Genomic DNA, 17,012 nt, shown 5'->3' with positions numbered 1-17,012 from the left:
TCCAGCCTTTAAACTGCAAAATGTGTTATCTCTCCCAGACCTGGAGTGTTGAAACTCAGGGACAAACGGGAATTTCTATGCTCAGGTTCCATTCTATTAGATTATTAGTCTAAGCTGAAACTCTGATCATTTGTGGTACTTAAATTTTCTTTTTTTTTTTTTGTTTTTTTTTATTATGTATTTATTTCATTTACATTTTCAATGCTATCCCAAAAGTCCCCAACCAACTCCCCTGCCTACTCCCCCACACACTCATTCCCACTTCTTGGCACTGGCTTTCCTCTGTACTGAGGCAGATAAAGTTTGTACAACCAATGGGCCTCTCTTTCCACTGATGGCCGACTAGGTCATCTTCTGATACTTATGCAGCTAGAAACACGAGCTCTGGGGGGTACTGGGTAGTTCATATTGTTGTTCCACCTATAGGGTTGCAGATCTCTTAGCTCCTTGGTTTCTTTCCCTAGCTCCTCCACTGGGGGCCCTGTGATCCATCCAATAGCTGACTGTGAGCATCCACTTCTGTGTTTGCTAGGCCCTGGCATAGTCTCACAAGAGACAGCTATATCTGGGTCCTTTCAGCAAAATCTTGCTAGTATATGCAATGGTGTCAGCGTTTGGAGGCTGATTATGGGATGGATCCCCGGATATGGCAGTCTCTAGATGGTCCATCCTTTCGTCTCAGCTCTAAACTTTGTCTCTGTGACTCCTTCCATGGGTGTTTTTTTCCCAGTTCTAAGAAGGGGCAAAGTGTCCACACTTTGGTCTTTGTTCTTCTTGAGTATCATGTGTTTCGCAAATTGTATCTTATATCTTGGGTATTCTAAGTTTCGGGGCTAATATCTACTTTTCAGTGAGTACATATTGTGTGAGTTCTTTTGTGATTGGGTTATCTCCCTCAGGATGATGCTCTCCAGGTCCATTCATTTGCCTAGGAATTTCATAAATTCATTCTTTTTTAATAGCTGAGTAGTACTCCATTGTGTAAATGTACCACATTTTCTGTATCCATTCCTCTGTTGAGGGGCATCTGGGTTCTTTCCAGGTTCTGGCTATTGTAAATAAGGCTGCTATGAACATAGTGGAGCACATGTCCTTCTTTTTTTTTTTTTTGTATGACAAGAACTTTAATTCACTGAGATAATAAAATGAAGATATCAGAAGATAGAAAGATCTCTCATGCTTATGAATTGGCATGAATAACAGTGAAAATGGCCATCTTAACAAAAGCAATGTACCTATTCAATGCAATTTCCATCAAAATTACAACACAGTTTTTTTTTTTTTTTCCAGATCTTGAAAGAGCAATTCTTCTAAGATCAGATGAGATCAGGCACATTCAGGATGGCATGGCTGTAGAAAAAGAAGTAATTCTTTTTTTTTTTAATTTTTTATTACATCTTTTCCTCAATTACATTTCCAATGCTATCCCAAAAGTCCCCCATACCCTCCCCCCCACTTCCCTACCCACCCATTCCCAATTTTTTTGGCCCTGGCATTCCCCTGTACTGGGCATATAAAGTTTTCATGTCCAATGGGCCTCTCTTTCCAGTGATGACCGACTAGGCCATCTTTTGATACATGTCCTTCTTAACTGTTGGAACATCTTCTGGATATATGCTCAGGAGAGGTATTGCGGGATCCTCTGGAAGTACTATGTCCAATTTTCTGAGGAACCGCCAGACTGATTTCCAGAGTGTTTGTACAAGCTTGCAATCCCACCAACAATGGAGGAGTGTTCTTCTTTCTCCACATCCTCACCAGCATCTGCTGTCACCTGAATTTTGATCTTAGCCATTCTAACTCATGTGAGGTGGAATTTCAGGGTTGTTTTGATTTGCATTTCCCTGATGATTAAGGATGTGGAACATTTTTTTCAGGTGCTTCTCAGCCATTCGGTATTCCTCAGGTGAGAATTCTTTGTTTAGCTCTGAGCCCCATGGCGTTATTTGATTTTCTGGAGTCCACCTTCTTGAGTTCTGTATATATATTGGATATTATTCCCCTATCTGATTTAGGATAGGTAAAGATCCTTTCCCAATATGTTGGTGGCCTTTTTGTCTTATTGACGGTATCTTTTGCCTTGCAGAAGCTTTGCAATTTTATGAGGTCCCATTTGTCGATTCTTGATCGATCCCCAATGAAGGAGCTAGAGAAAGTACCAAAGGAGTTGAAGGGGTTTGGCCCTATAGGAGGACCAACAATATAAACTAACCAGTATCCCCAGAGCTCCCTGAGACTAAACCACAAATCAAAGAAAACACATGTTTGGACTTATGTCTCTAGCTGCATATGTAGCAGAGGATGGCCTAGTTGACCATCAATGGGAGGAGAGGTCCTTGATCTTGTGAAGTTTCTATGTCGAGTATAGGGGGATGCCAGGGCCAGGAAGCAGGAGAGGTTGGATTGGGGAGCACGTGAGGGAGGGAGGGAATAGGGGATTTTCAGGGAGGAAACTAGGAAAGGGGATAACATATGAAATGTAAATAAAGAAAATATCTAAAATTAAAAAATGCTTTTTAAGCTCTCACCTTACTTATTCTCATATTTAGCCCTCCTTCTCTCTCTCTCTCTCTCTCTCTCTCTCTCTCTCTCTCTCTCTCTCTCTCTCTCTGTCCCTCTCTCCACTTGGCCATGGCCCTCCTCTCTCCCTCTTTCTACCTTCTCTCTTTCTCCCTGCCTTTCTAAAATAAAGCCCTAAAACCATAAAGAGAGAGAGAGAGAGAGAGAGAGAGAGAGAGAGAGAGAGAGAGAGAGAAGATATTCTACAGATCAATAGTGATAAAACCACATGGAATTGGTGAGAGAGAGAAGATATTCTACAGATCAATAGTGATAAAACCACATGGAATTGGTACAGGGACAGGTGGGTAGATCAATGGAATAGAATTGAAGACACAGACATAAACCCACACATTTATGGACACTTGATCTTTGACAAAGACACCAAAAGCATACAGGGAGAAAAAAAAGCATCTTCATTTTCCAAGAAGTGGTTTGGGTGTATATAGAAAAATGATAATAGAACCATGTCTTTCACCTTGCACAAAGCTCAACTCCAAGTGGATCAAGGACCTCAACATAAAACCATGTACACTTAATTGAAAAGAAGAGAAAGTGGGAAAGAGCACCGAACTCATTGGCACAGGTGGAAATTTTCTGAACAGAATTCCAACAGCTCAGACTCTAAGCTGTTAAGAACTGATAAATAGGATCTCAGGAAACAAAATCTTCTGAAAGGCAAAACACACAGTCAGTAGCACAGATTTGGAACCAACAGATTGGTAAAAAATATCTTTACTAAGATCTAGTAGAGGGTTAATATCCAAATTATGGAAAGAACTAACTTCCAAAATAACCAAATAACCCAATTTTTAAAATGGCACAACAGAGCTAAACAGAGAATTCACAAAAGAAAAAAAAAGTTCAAATTCCTTAGTCTTTAGGGAAAGGCAAATCAAAATGACACTGTGATTAGACCTTACACCAACCAGAATGGCTAAGAACAAACACCCAAATGATAACACATGCTAGGGAGGATGTGGAGAAAGAAGAACACTTATCTATTGCTAGTGGGGTGACAAACTGTACAACCACTCTGAAAATCAACCTAACAGTTCCTCAGAAAGTTGGAAGAAGATCTATTTGAAGATCCAGCTATACCACTATTGGACATATACCCAAAAGATGCTCTACCATGCCACAGGGGCACGTCTGCCACTGTGTTCCTAGCTGCCTTATTTTTGAGAGCCAGAAAGTGGAAACAGCTGAAATATCCATCAACCAAATAAGAATACAGAAAATGTGGTTTGTTTGAACAGTGGAATACTATTCAGCTATTAAAAACAAGGACATCATGAATTTTGCAGGCAAATGGATGGAACTAGAAACTATCAAATTGCTGCATTAAGTGAGGTACCCCATACCCCAAAGGACATGCATCATACATGCTTACTAAGTGACTATTAGTCAAAATGTACACAATACCCTTGATACAACCCACAGATCTTCAGAAGTTTAACAAGTAAAAGTACATTTATACAATGGAGTACTACACAGCTATTAAAAAGAATGAATTTATGAAATTCCTAGGCAAATAGATGGAACTGGAGGGCATCATCCTGAGTGAGGCAACCCAATCACAAAAGAACTCACATGATATGTACACACTGATAACTGGATATTAGCTCAGAAACTTAGAATACCCAAGATACAACAAGATACAATTTGCAAAACACATGAACCTCAAGAAGAACAAAGACCAAAGTGTGAACACTTTGGCCCTTCTTAGAATTGGGAACAAAACACCCATAGAAGGAGTTACAGAGACAAAGTTTGAAGCTGAGACCATCTAGAGACTGCCATACCCAGGGATCCACCCCATAATCAGCCTCCAAACGCTGACACCATTGTATACACCAGCAAGATTTTGCTGAAAGGACCCTGATATAGCTGTCTCTTGTGAGGCTCTGTCAGGGCCCGGCAAACACAGAAGTGGATGCTCACAGTCAGCTATTGGATGGATCACAGGGCCACCAATAGAGTAGCTAGAGAAAGTACCCAAGGTGCTAAAGGGATCTGCAACCCTATAGGTGGAACAACAATGTGACCTAACCAGTACCCTGGAGCTTGTGTCTCTAGCTGCATATGTATCAGAAGATGGCCTAGTAGGCTATCACTGGGAAGAGAGGCCTCTTGGTCTTGCAAACTTTATATGCCTTAGTATGGGGCAACACCAGGGCCAAGAAGTGGGAGTTGGTGGGTAGGGGAGTGGGAGTGAGGGTCTGGGGGACTTTTGGGATAGCATTTGAAATGTAAATTAAGAAAATACCTAATAAAAAATACCCAAGTGAAGATGCTACAATCCTGCTTAGAAGAGGGAAGAAAGTCATCCCAGGAAGGAGAGAGAGGGACCTGCCTGATGCATGAGTACCTGCCTAGAAACCCTTTGTGTCTTTCTCATCCTAGATCACCATGTTGAAGTTTTATTTTTAATAATTTTATCTACCTTTCTTCATAAAGTAGAATGATTAACTAAATCCTAGTCTGTCTGTCTGTCTGTCTGTCTGTCTGTCTGTCTGTCTGTCTGTCTCTGTCTGTCTGTCTGTCTCTGTCTGTCTCTCTGTCTCTCTGTCTCTCTGTCTCTCTGTCTCTCTGTCTCTCTCTCTCTGTCTGTCTGTCTGTTTGTCTGTCTGTCTGTCTCTCTCTCTCTACTCTCTCTCTCTCTCTCTCTCTCTCTCTCTCTCTCTCTCTCTCTCTCTCTCTCTCTCTCTCTCTCCCTCTCTCTGTTTCTCTCTCTGTGTCTCTTTCTCTCTCCAAGTATTTGGCTGAATGTGAGGACTGATATGGAATTGCTTGGTGTTTGATCCCAATAAATGACATACAGAGCATAAATATAGGCAATAAGATTATATATTCTCACAGAAAAGACCACATTTATAGAAAGGATATACTCCACATAACTTATCTAAATAAGCAATATTTTACATACAAAATAACTATTAACTCATCTAACTTTCCTGCTATAAAATAAATGTTTTTTTTTGTTGTTGCTGTTGTGATAGTCTTCTGAAGGCAAAGCCATATATAACCTTGAATTTCAGCCAGAACAAAAATTGATATGACTGGAAACAGTCTGGAATCCATGGCACATCATCTATAAATTGTAGGGTGCTATATTGTGGTTCTTCTTCTTTCTTCATTTTGCAGCTGTGGGGATCTAGAGCTTATTTCAATCAACCATTTCAGGGGAGACAGCAAGCTTATCGGTTATACTTTTGCACACGCTCTTTTTCTGGCATGCGATGCATCATGCTCACGAGACTCCTTGTGCACTCTGTGTTCAAGATGTTAGCAATTTATTTCAAAATCACCTAAGCATACTTATTTAAATAAAAATTATGAGAAATACCTATTACTCATGAAGAGGAATATACATGTATATATATACTCCAGAAAGAAATCCCAGTGAAACGTGTGGTTCTCTTTTCACAGACTGCATTTATATTTCATAAACCCTCTCATCATCATGTCTTTTAGAATTTAGATTTCATTATGAATTCTGCATTGCTGTAATAGCCTCTATAATAACCATGTCAGGACTAACTAGCTCGCCATTGATGTGATTAAAAAAATACGTAGCCTATATCAGAAAAGGTACACTGTACAGAGCTTGATTTAAAGGAGGCCTGTCTTTTATGATAATTGCTTTACAGACTATGACAGTTTTAATCTTGGTGAATATGAGATTTTTCCCATCTGCATAGTACAGTTACCCTGAAAGCTTTTAAATACATTGTACTCTGACAGCTCAATAGGTTAGGTTTTCTTTTAATTATAAATAATGGATTAAGACAATGCCATATCAATTCATTCACTCACCCATTATATACTTTTATACATATTGAGTACTATGTTACTGGCTTGCAGTTAAAAGATGAATAAAAAGTGATGAATGTTCTATAGAGATGTCTCTATCCTGGCAAGCTAAGCACAGAATTATATTATTATAGTGGTTTTCCATCTATACAACAGCTTCAGAGAATACAGTTATATTCTGTTTCCAGGTTTAGTTATGATTGAATATATTGAAATTGTGAAATTCAATTCTAATGAGTCAAAGGAGGTCAATCATGAAGACTGATGCTTACTTTGGCAGAAGGCAAAAATCAAGTTTCTGAGCTTTCAGAGATTCTCAATTCTAGAATTTTAGAAAGATACAGAACTTGAAATTCAGGCAAATTTTTCTGCTAATACTATATTTATATAGTACTATATTTATAAAATAAATTTGTTATAAACAATTATTATAAATTATTGTAAATTTATTATATTTATAAAATGTAATATATTTATAATACTATAAATATTTTTTTTACTTTCCTTAGTGTGGTCTCACCAAGTAAATACAATCCAGCCTTCTTCAAAACAAGAAATAGTATATAGTTAGAATATAGAAAACATTCTATTGGTTGGTAAATGAATATTTACATTTTTGAATACAATTGTAAACATTGGTTCATATTACTAATCTAAAACAGTATGAACAACCATGAGAGTTGCCTAATTCCAACCATTCACATTTTTTATGTTGTAAGAAATTCATGTAAGCCAGTTCTTACCAGTCCTGAAAGTTAATAGTGAATATGGCACTAGATGTGAAATAACAACTTTTATTAAGTGCTATGACATAGACTTTTACTGTAAATGCATTATCTCACTTATTCTTAACATTTTGGTAGAGGCTCAAATTGAAGTAATAACATATGTTAAAAGCAAGGCAAGAGGTTCATTAACTGAATAATAAATTCCAAGAGAAGAGAGCTTGTCACATCTGCTGAGAGGGCAGCACTATTAGTACTAGCCTGTGCTTTGGCCTGACCTGTCTACATTTTCTAACCACTACCTAGGCAGAAAATTTTCTTACATATATCACTCTTCATTTTCTCACATTATCAAATTTGCTTGGAATGGAGTTATAAAATAATTCTCCACTTAAAATAAGTAAAAGACCCACTGTTATTCATATCTTTTTTAGGTCCCACAAATTCATCTCTGTTCTTTTTGTCATAAATGGCTTAAATGCTTGTTGACTGTGTTTCCTTTATTTCTTTGAGAATTTTGTAAAACCTGGTTTTGATGACATTCATCTTCCTCCCCCATCTCCTCTTATATTAACCATCTTTTCTGCCCACCTACCTACCTTTTCCAGCCTACCTTTTATTTTTTGTAACTACTTGGTTGTATTACTGATGCCTGTCTTATTTGAGGTGTTTGGGTACTCACTGGAGTTTGCTCAACCTATATGGACCATACTCTTAAGGAAAACTGACTCACCACATACCAGTAGCTATCAATTGATAACAACTTCTCAACCAGGAATAAGGCTTTATTCCTACCTCCATTGTACATGCCTAGATTTTATATTGCATAATTGGAAATAGCTCTTATTCTTTTCTTGAGAATGTGTAAATTTTCCTTCTCATTCCTCTCATAAAACCACTTATAAGGCTCCACTGAAATAGGAGCTAGAGCCCTCATGAAGTAAGGGTGAGGTTAGAAAGATGGCTCAGAGGTTAAGAACACTGACAGCTCTTCCATAGGTGCTGAGTTCAATTTCCAGAAACTACATGGTGGCTCACAACCATATGTAATGGGATCTGATGCCCTCTTTAGGTGTGTCTGAACATAGCTACAGTGTCCTCATATAAACAAACAAACAAACAAACAAATAAATAAATCTTAAAAAGAAGGAGAGGGAGAGAAGGAAGGGGAAACAGTAGTACTAGTGGTGGTTGTAAAGGCCAGACTCAAGGGAGACAATGATGAGCAAACCACATGGAAACTAATTGAGATCATACCTATAAAGCAAAATCGGGAGAGACACTGACTGGATGACCACAGCCTATGACTGATCCTCTGTTTAGATGAGTAAAATGTGATCACTCTTTTCACTACCAGGAAGCATGCGAAGGGATTTTCTGGCAACCTCAGGTCAGAGCTCCTATTTCAAAGGGTCAGTCTAAGCAATAACACAATGCCTGTCCACTCAAGAGGGAAGCCATAAAAACTCCCTGAACTAACCAAGCAGAATAACAATGGTCTCCCTCCTTGGAAGATTCCTTCTGCTTTCTTGAAGTATTTCCTCTTTCCTTTAATAAATCTCCACTCCCTCTACTTATTATTTCTGTTTCATTATTATTATCATTATCATTATTATTATTATTATAAAAGACTGACTTGTGTTGGCTTTGTTGACTGTGATCCTCTGTTGTCTTTTTGTTTGTTTGTTTGTTTGTTTGTTTTGTTTTTCGAGACAGGGTTTCTCTGTGTAGCCCTACCTGTCCTGGAACTCTCTTTGTAGACCAGCCTGGCCTCGAACTGCCAAGTGCCTCTGCCTCCCAAGTGCTGGGATTAAAGCAGTGCGCCACCATGCCTAGCTCCTCTGTTGTCTTAATTGACCAGACAAAGCTCACTAATAACAGAAAAAAAATTCTATTACTCTAAAAATGTCCTCACAAAATTCCATCCAGTGGGCATTACTAAATCTATTTGAATTTCATCCTTCATTCAAACCAATACTTAATATTTCAATATCACATTGCATATGACTGTCATGGTAACCTGCACTCATGCAAAACTTCGGAAACTACTCATTGTCCATTTGCTCTCTTGACATTTTAAGAACAACAGGTAAACGCTTAAATCCAAAGACTTAGTGTTTCAGTCACTTCCCTTTCTGAGAAAGATCTGTGCTCCAGCATAATATATTTCAAATTAATATTTTAAGTCTTGCTTGTTAACATTTATGTGTTTTTCCTTTATTATTATTAATCATTCCATTCATTTACATCTCAAATGATAACCCACTTCCCAGTTACCCTCTCTACCCACCCACACCCATCTCATCCCACTTCCTGGTTATCCCTGCACCAACGCCCCCCCTCCCCCATTCCATGATATCCCACTTCCTGGTTACCCCTCTGTCCCCTCAATCCCACATCTGCCCTCCCCTTCCCTTTTGCCTGTATGAGAGTACTCCCCTACCCAGCCACACTCTTTTACCCACCACTCCAGCATCCACCAACTCTGGAAATCAAACCCCCCAGGTACCAAGGGTTTTCCCTCCTGTTGCTGTCAGGCAAGGCCATCCTCTGATACATATGTATCTGGAGCCAAAGATCCCTTTAGGTACACTCCTTGGTTGGTGGTCTAGTCTCTGGGAGAACTGCGTGGTCAGGACAGCCTATGTTGTTATTCCAATGGGATGGCAATCCCCTCCTTTCCAGCTCCCTACCAGGTTCCTTGAGTTCAGCCTGATGGTTGGCTCCAAGCATGGACCTCTGCTAGCCACTGGAGGGTCCCAGATACCAGAGAAACGTAATGTTCCCAGGACCCAATGGGATTGACTTTAGCTATAATGTACAGAGAAGGTAGGGATAGAACCTGCGGAGACCACTTCCATTAGATAGGAACATTTATGTGCTTTAAACATTCTAATTCTCATAAAATAAAATAAGGTTATCACTGCCAGGATGAAGAAGTAAATGTACTCTGGTAATCAAAAGGTCAGTGCTGGCACAGATGTTTTAAAAGTGAGAATGGAACATGTGCTAAGTTTTACGAGCCATAACACTTATGGAAATCATTAGCATCCCTGTTTCCTCGAAGAGTAATTGTCTTCCACTGATTTTAGGCTAAACCAAATAAACACAGTGGCCAGGCTTAAAACGAAGCTGAACATAGGAGTAAGATTTGATAGACAGTTTATGAAAGAAGGGATGGGGTTTGTGAAAAGGAAGAAATCCATTAAATATATCGATTTGTTAAACAGTAAAAAGTAAAATTAAATTCCATAAAAGGCAGCTCAGCAGTAAAGAGCACTGACTGCTTTTCCAGAGGTCTTGAGTTCAATTCCCAGCATCCACATCATGGCTCACAACTATCTGTATGGTATCTGATGCCCTCTTTCTGGTGTGTCTGGAGACAGCTATAGTGTGCTCATATAAATAAAATAAATAAATCTTTTAAAAAATCCATAAGAGGCAATGTCTAGACTGTTCAATTCCCAGCATCCACATCATGGTTCAAAACCATCTCTAATGGTATCTGATGGCCTCTTTCTGGTGTGTCTGAAGACAGCTATAGTGTGCTCATATAAATAAAATAAATAAATCTTTTAAAACATCCATAAGAGGCAATGTCTAGACTGTTCAATTCCCAGCATCCACATCGTGGTTCAAAACCATCTCTAATGGTATCTGATGCCCTCTTTCTGGTGTGTCTGAAGACAGCTATAGTGTGCTCATATAAATAAAATAAATAAATCTTTTTTTATAAATCCATAAGAGGCAATGTCTAGACTGATCCATGCATGGCTAATCTTTCAATTGTTGATTCATAGTATCAGTGCTTAGCCCAGTTGTCACCAGAGAGGCTTCTTCCAGCAGCTGCTGGGAGCAGAGACCTACAGCCCACATTAGGCTGATCTTGGGGAACTTCACAGATGATGGAAAGGAATGACTGTAGGAGTCAGAGGAACTGAGGAAACCAGAAAAGCAGGGCCAATGGAATCAAGTAAAAGAGGAATTATAGAGGCTCACAGAGACTGAATTTGCCTCCACAGAGCCTCTGTGCTCTGTCCCCTCCATACAAGTTATTGTTCTTTAGCTTGGAGTGTGGTGTTTGACTTTGTTGCTTGCTCACGGGAACTTTTTCCTCTTACCTTGGGCACTGTAAATGCTCAGTTTTATTTCATTTTTATGACATGTTTGCTCGATTTGATTGGCAGATCTGCTTTTTTTTTTTTTAAAGGGAATTGGAGGAGCAATGAATCTGGGAGACAGGGGAGGTGGAGGGGATCTTGGAAGAGGGGAGAGGAGGGAAGAAAATCATCAATGTTCTTTGGCAATTCCACAAGGTAGGTATAGAATTTTCTTCAAATTATTGATATCATCTTTATTTGTGTAGGACTTATCACTATCATTTGTACCTTCACTCACATAATGAAGATAAGAAACTTATATTGTGGTTATATCTTACATCAGAAATATAATAATAATCTAAACCATAGTTTTATAACAATTTTAATGAGTGCAACTGGAAAATAAGAGTCTAGACTTTAAAGTATCTACTAGATGATGTTCAAAATATGTCATTATCTTCTTAATCCTGATCTTTCTGAAATCATTTTAGATTAGATCTGCAGTTGAAATTAAATATATAATTGGTGTCTGCACTTTAGTAATTTTTCTAGTGAAAATATCCAATTTGATATATACATTGAAATATAACATTTTGATGAAGTTATAGTCACAAACAAAAAAAATGTTAATATGAAAACATATTTAATTTTATTAAACTGTAATTCCATAATTGGTCAATTTAAACATCCTAGGTAATGAGAAAAAAATTAGGTTTTTGAATTTTTTCAAGCATGAGAAATTTTGTTGTTTTCTCATCTAGAAACCTTAGATATGAGATAATATTTCAGCATTTCTGAACATATATTATATTATATATATGAATATATATTATTCTTTTTTGACTTTATTTAGAAATATTTATATATAAAGTAAATTATAATTATTCAATTATTCTCTCCTCTTCCCTTTCTTATATTCCTCCAATCTATTGTTATCACTACTTGGTCCCATTTTGTGATTCCTGGCATGCTTTTTTTCTGTGACATTTAGTTTATTTGGTACTATCTAGCCATTTAATTTTTGACCCGCAGCACCACTATGGGAGTGCAAAAGAACACTGTGTACTTCCCAAACCAGTCCGTGGGAAACAGCTAATCATGAGCTTACAGATCCACTACCTACTCCTTCATCACATCAGGCTATGGGCAGGATCTTGTTTGCTCAGATCCGGGTCAGGTACAGTTGCTAATGAGTCGATGACTGCAATGACTTTGACTTGCTCAGTGAATGCCATTGTAAAGCCTCCTCACTGTCTTTTGGATCTTGCATTCTTTCTGCTCTTCTTTCTAAAGTGTTCTCTGGGCGTTTAGTGGATGGTGTAAGTGGGCTATTTAGAGCTGAGCACAAAGCCATCACACTTTTCAGCACATTCTGCAATTACAGGCCTCTGAATCCATCAATGATAAGTAGAAAGGCTTATCCAAGTAAAGCCTACCTTCATGTTGGTTGATAGCTCTAAACATCCATGTTTTACAGGCAGTTTAATACTATCAAACTCCTTAGACAACAGTATTAAATATCTTTGGAAATCTATGCCTTCCTCTGCCCTGGGTGTTTGACAGGGATTACAGAACCAGACATCGGTTGCCTCTTGTGAAGCAGGACTCTAATACACAGAGCAAATTATTGTACCCTCAGAGCCAACGTGCTACTGTAGTATACCTTTCCTGGTTAGTATTGTATTTAATAGGGCTCCTAGGTGAGTAAGACCATTATTGCCTCTTGTTGACATCGTGGCACAGCATTGTCAGCTACATATTCTATGCTCTAGAAGAACATAACTGAGCTACCAAAAATACAAAATAGAAAAATCATACAAGGTATGATGTAAACCTATGTTTCTGTATTGATCTTTACTGTTCCTCTGGATTATAACAATCACATGCTTCTTGGCTGTGCACTATGTTTTGCCTATTCATTTATTGAAACTGCTCAGTTTATTCCCCTTGTGCCAGTACATACTAACGTCCAGGTGTCAGAACATTTATAAGTAATAACCATCAATTCTCAGTTGTTTCTATTCTGAAACATGGTATCAAGGTATTGTGTTGTTCATTTTGTTCCAAACATTATAGTGAGGAGGGAAAAACCTTTTAAACTTTCATTTCCAAATTTCTGGTCACATGTCCTATCTCCACATAAATTATGCATAATTCAAACCAACTTTGAAATGCGTTGACTGTAAATCTGTCTGAGGTGTCTTTCCACATTTCCAGACTTTTTAGTGAATATTGAAAAAAGAAAGAGGATATTTCAATTTCCTTTGCTCTTCTCTTTCTCTGGGCACCACTTCTAATTTGATTAATCTTTATAAAATAGATATCTGTCTCATACTCCTTATAAATGGCTTTTGTGATGACCTGAAAGTAGACTCAGGATGAGATAAAACGAGGAAGGACAATGGAAATGTTCTTTAACATTACTAATTTCTTCCTAGTTTTATATTAACAATCATTAACTATATCTCTAAACATATTTAGAGAGAAGTACTGAAGAGTAAACATTGTATCTTCTTAAGTCACTGTACCAGTACTTGAATTCATTCATTAGTTTATCATTCATGGTAATAGAAATGATACATTTGCTTCTAAAACAGTTTTTTATGAAAGAGATTAAATTTGCAATCATGTTCACTTTAAGAAGTGATTTCAGCAGTTTATAAGATTTAATTTACTAAGTGTGTTTGAATACCTAAAAAAGTTCTGACTAAAAATTAAAAAAAATGAGAGAATGCTGTATAATAATTAAGTAATTACATGAGTTCAGAGTTGGCACCACAAGTGCTTTTCTATCATAAGCTTTAAGCAACAGTACTTGAATAATATATTCCTTATGAAGAGGTGGTAGAAATCAATGGGTGACTATCTTTGCAAAAACTATGCAAATCCCAGTGTTTTTATGACCATCTTCGTTTTAAAACAAGACATTTCATTATGCAGTGAAACTAAATTTACTCTTAACATTCCAAATCTATAGTCTCAATAAAACTGTTTCAACCTTCTGGCTTTGATATAGCTTCTCTCATGAGGCTGTCTAGATCAAAATATTACCAGCCATGTGGCATTATAATTAATTAACATCATCCTCTTGAAATGTTCTTATGTGAGGCCACAAGGCAAAAAATGACTATGTGGTATTAAGGTAGGTCAAATCAGATATTTATCCTCTAGAAAACAAGGCTATCATAATATTGTGAACATCAATGTTAGAAGAAAGACCACCTGTCTATCTATATGTCTGCCAGTCTGTCTGTCTGTCTGTCTGTCTGTCTGTCTGTCTGTCTGCCTGTCTGCCTGTCTGTCAGTCATCACTATCTACCTAACAACTATCTTCATCTTGCTCTTTCTTTCACATTGATTTATTATCTGATTTCCTCAAATTTTATAATACATATTTAATGACCACTTATGGATTTAATAGGTTACAAGTATCAGTACAACTAACAGCATTAATAAATTTGTATTTTCACCTTAGGCTGACAACTCAGCACCATGAACTCATGGGCACTATGACCATTACAAAGATCATTAATAATATCATACTCATGGGGGTATATGTGATTGGAATTTCCTAATTGTACAGAAGAAACCAGAAATAAGCTTTCCCTCTTCTTTTAATCTTATTAAATTCATTTGTGCTATTTCCATTACACCTTACAAGCAGGTTTGTGTAATAATGCTGCAGGCTGTATTAGTACTTAATAAACATGATAGTCAACTGCAGTAGACAGAGAATCACATGTTACTGGAGAAATGGTAACTTATATCTTACTGAAGCCTAATATGACACTTAGAATACTATTCTTATTCCTATGATGGAAAACCAAATTGCCAATAAAATAACTACAAATCTCATTATCCTTATTGACACACAAATTAAATTTACTCATCTGAAGTGTCTAATGTTCACTATTACCCTCAGAAGGTTTCACTATGCCTGACTCATTCTCTGGGAAAAGTGGAAAGCAAGGGTTCATTGGTGATAAATTCCATTTAAATATGAAATTTATATGATCAGATAGGCAAATGTAATACTGTAATTGACTAATGATGGCATGGCTATGAAAAGGAAATTCATGTCTATGTTAGTAAATTAAAATAACACTGAATGTAATATAAGGAGATGCAAAACACCCATCCCTGTTCGAATGTGGGCATGACAGCTCATAGAAAAATAATTTCAGGAGGAATAAATAGATCTGTCTCCTCTCTAATAGCTTACAGTCTGTAGAAAGTACACACAATATTTTTTCCAATTAGTGGTCTACTCAACTTTATGTGAATACTAGGTCTTAGCTTTTATAATAATGTAACAATTGATAAAGCTTTATTCTCTTCCCAATATAATTATTAAATGTATTTTAAGGAAGGTTATTTCTATATAATAGTAAAATATGGAAAAATCTTTCTCACATCAAAACAATTATTTGTCTGTACTCTTGCTTCCTGCTTGCATCTCTCTTGCCTTCTTGGACATTTCCCTTCTCCCTTCCCTTTCCTTTTCTCTCCACATGGTCATGGTCAGCTTCTATTTCTCTCCTCTCTCCTCTCTCCCTCTCTCTTCCTTTCTCAGCCTCTACTACCCTCTTAACTCCTCTCCCTATGCCCTGAATAAACTCTATTTTATATAAAAAGAAAGAAAAAATTATTCAATATTATTCAATATTAAAACTGGACTTGGCCTTACAAAATAAATTTAGAGATCTACCTAAATATGTCCCAGGCCTTGAATCCACACACCAAATATCTAGATCAAACATTACTTCTCTAGCAAGTTAGTGTGTGTGTGTGTGTGTGTCTATGTGTGTGTGTATGTGTGTGTGTGTCTATGTGTGTGTGTCTATATGTGTGTGTGTGTGTGTGTGTCATGTTTGTGTGTCTATGTGTGTGTGTGTGTGTATGTGTAAAAATATAATAGGCAAACAAAGATAAAAGCATCTGTTACTGGCAAGTTTGATAAAGTCATAGTGTACACTGAAGCTCTTGCATTTCTTATGACTTGGAGAATATATTATATTCAGCAACTTTGGCAGACAACATGACAATATCTATATATAATAGCTATCATTACATTTATAATGAAATCACAGTGGTGTTGAAAATCTGTTTTAGAGATACAAAAAAAAATCCATTCAAAATGTTGCTGGAATGCAAAACACATGCTATGGTATGTATAGTTGGGATGTGTGCCGGATACCCTGCTGATTTATGTATGAATGCCACGTAAGTTCATTTCAATCACATTTAGTTTATTCACTCAGTTTCATTCTAAAGGAATGAATCTATTCTGATCATTTTGTCTGTGGTTGGGAAAATTGAACTCTAACAGATTGCAGTCCCAGAAGAAATTGCTTAGTGTTAGAGCTGCTAGTAATTGCTAAACTCCCACGTGCCTCCGGGGAGAAAGTAAGTCCTTGATTAGAAAACATACAAGGAAAAGGAGGTGGAAAGCTCAGAGTTAATGGGCAGGAGAGCATTCTCTGTTAAGTGCTTCAGAGAAACAAAGCACGTTCCTCTCCATTTTTTACTAACGAGAGGAATAATTTATATTCAAAAGGAAATGTTAAAATTCTAATCATCCCTCATCATTAAGCAGGGATTCTCTATCTTCTCATTACCACGCAGAAGGGAAATTTAATTCAAATGAAGTAGATAAATAAATAAATCCCAGGGACTTATTTAAATTCATTTTAGTATACATTTCTAAATTACATCCTTCTGACAATAAGACCATGTATTAAATAGGGTATTTTACTGGGCAATTATGATAGATCCTGCAGTCAGGAAATCAATATCTCCTAGCAATGGAAGG

The 17,012-nt window shown here is 37.2% G+C and overlaps 1 protein-coding gene across 1 annotated transcript in view; it reads right to left on the bottom strand.

Annotated features, from left to right (window-relative positions):
• The window catches only part of Mgat4c (MGAT4 family member C), a 708,988-nt gene that overhangs the window by 570,681 nt on the left and 121,295 nt on the right, over positions 1-17,012 (bottom strand). The gene's annotated exons all lie outside the window — the stretch shown is intronic.

The sequence above is a fragment of the Mus caroli genome, unplaced genomic scaffold, assembly GCF_978045245.1.
Source record: "Mus caroli unplaced genomic scaffold, Mus_caroli_1 scaffold_9, whole genome shotgun sequence".
NCBI classification, from domain to species: Eukaryota; Metazoa; Chordata; class Mammalia; order Rodentia; family Muridae; genus Mus; species Mus caroli.
Note: the sequence above shows the minus strand (reverse complement) of the source record. Positions and strands in the feature narration are given on the sequence as shown.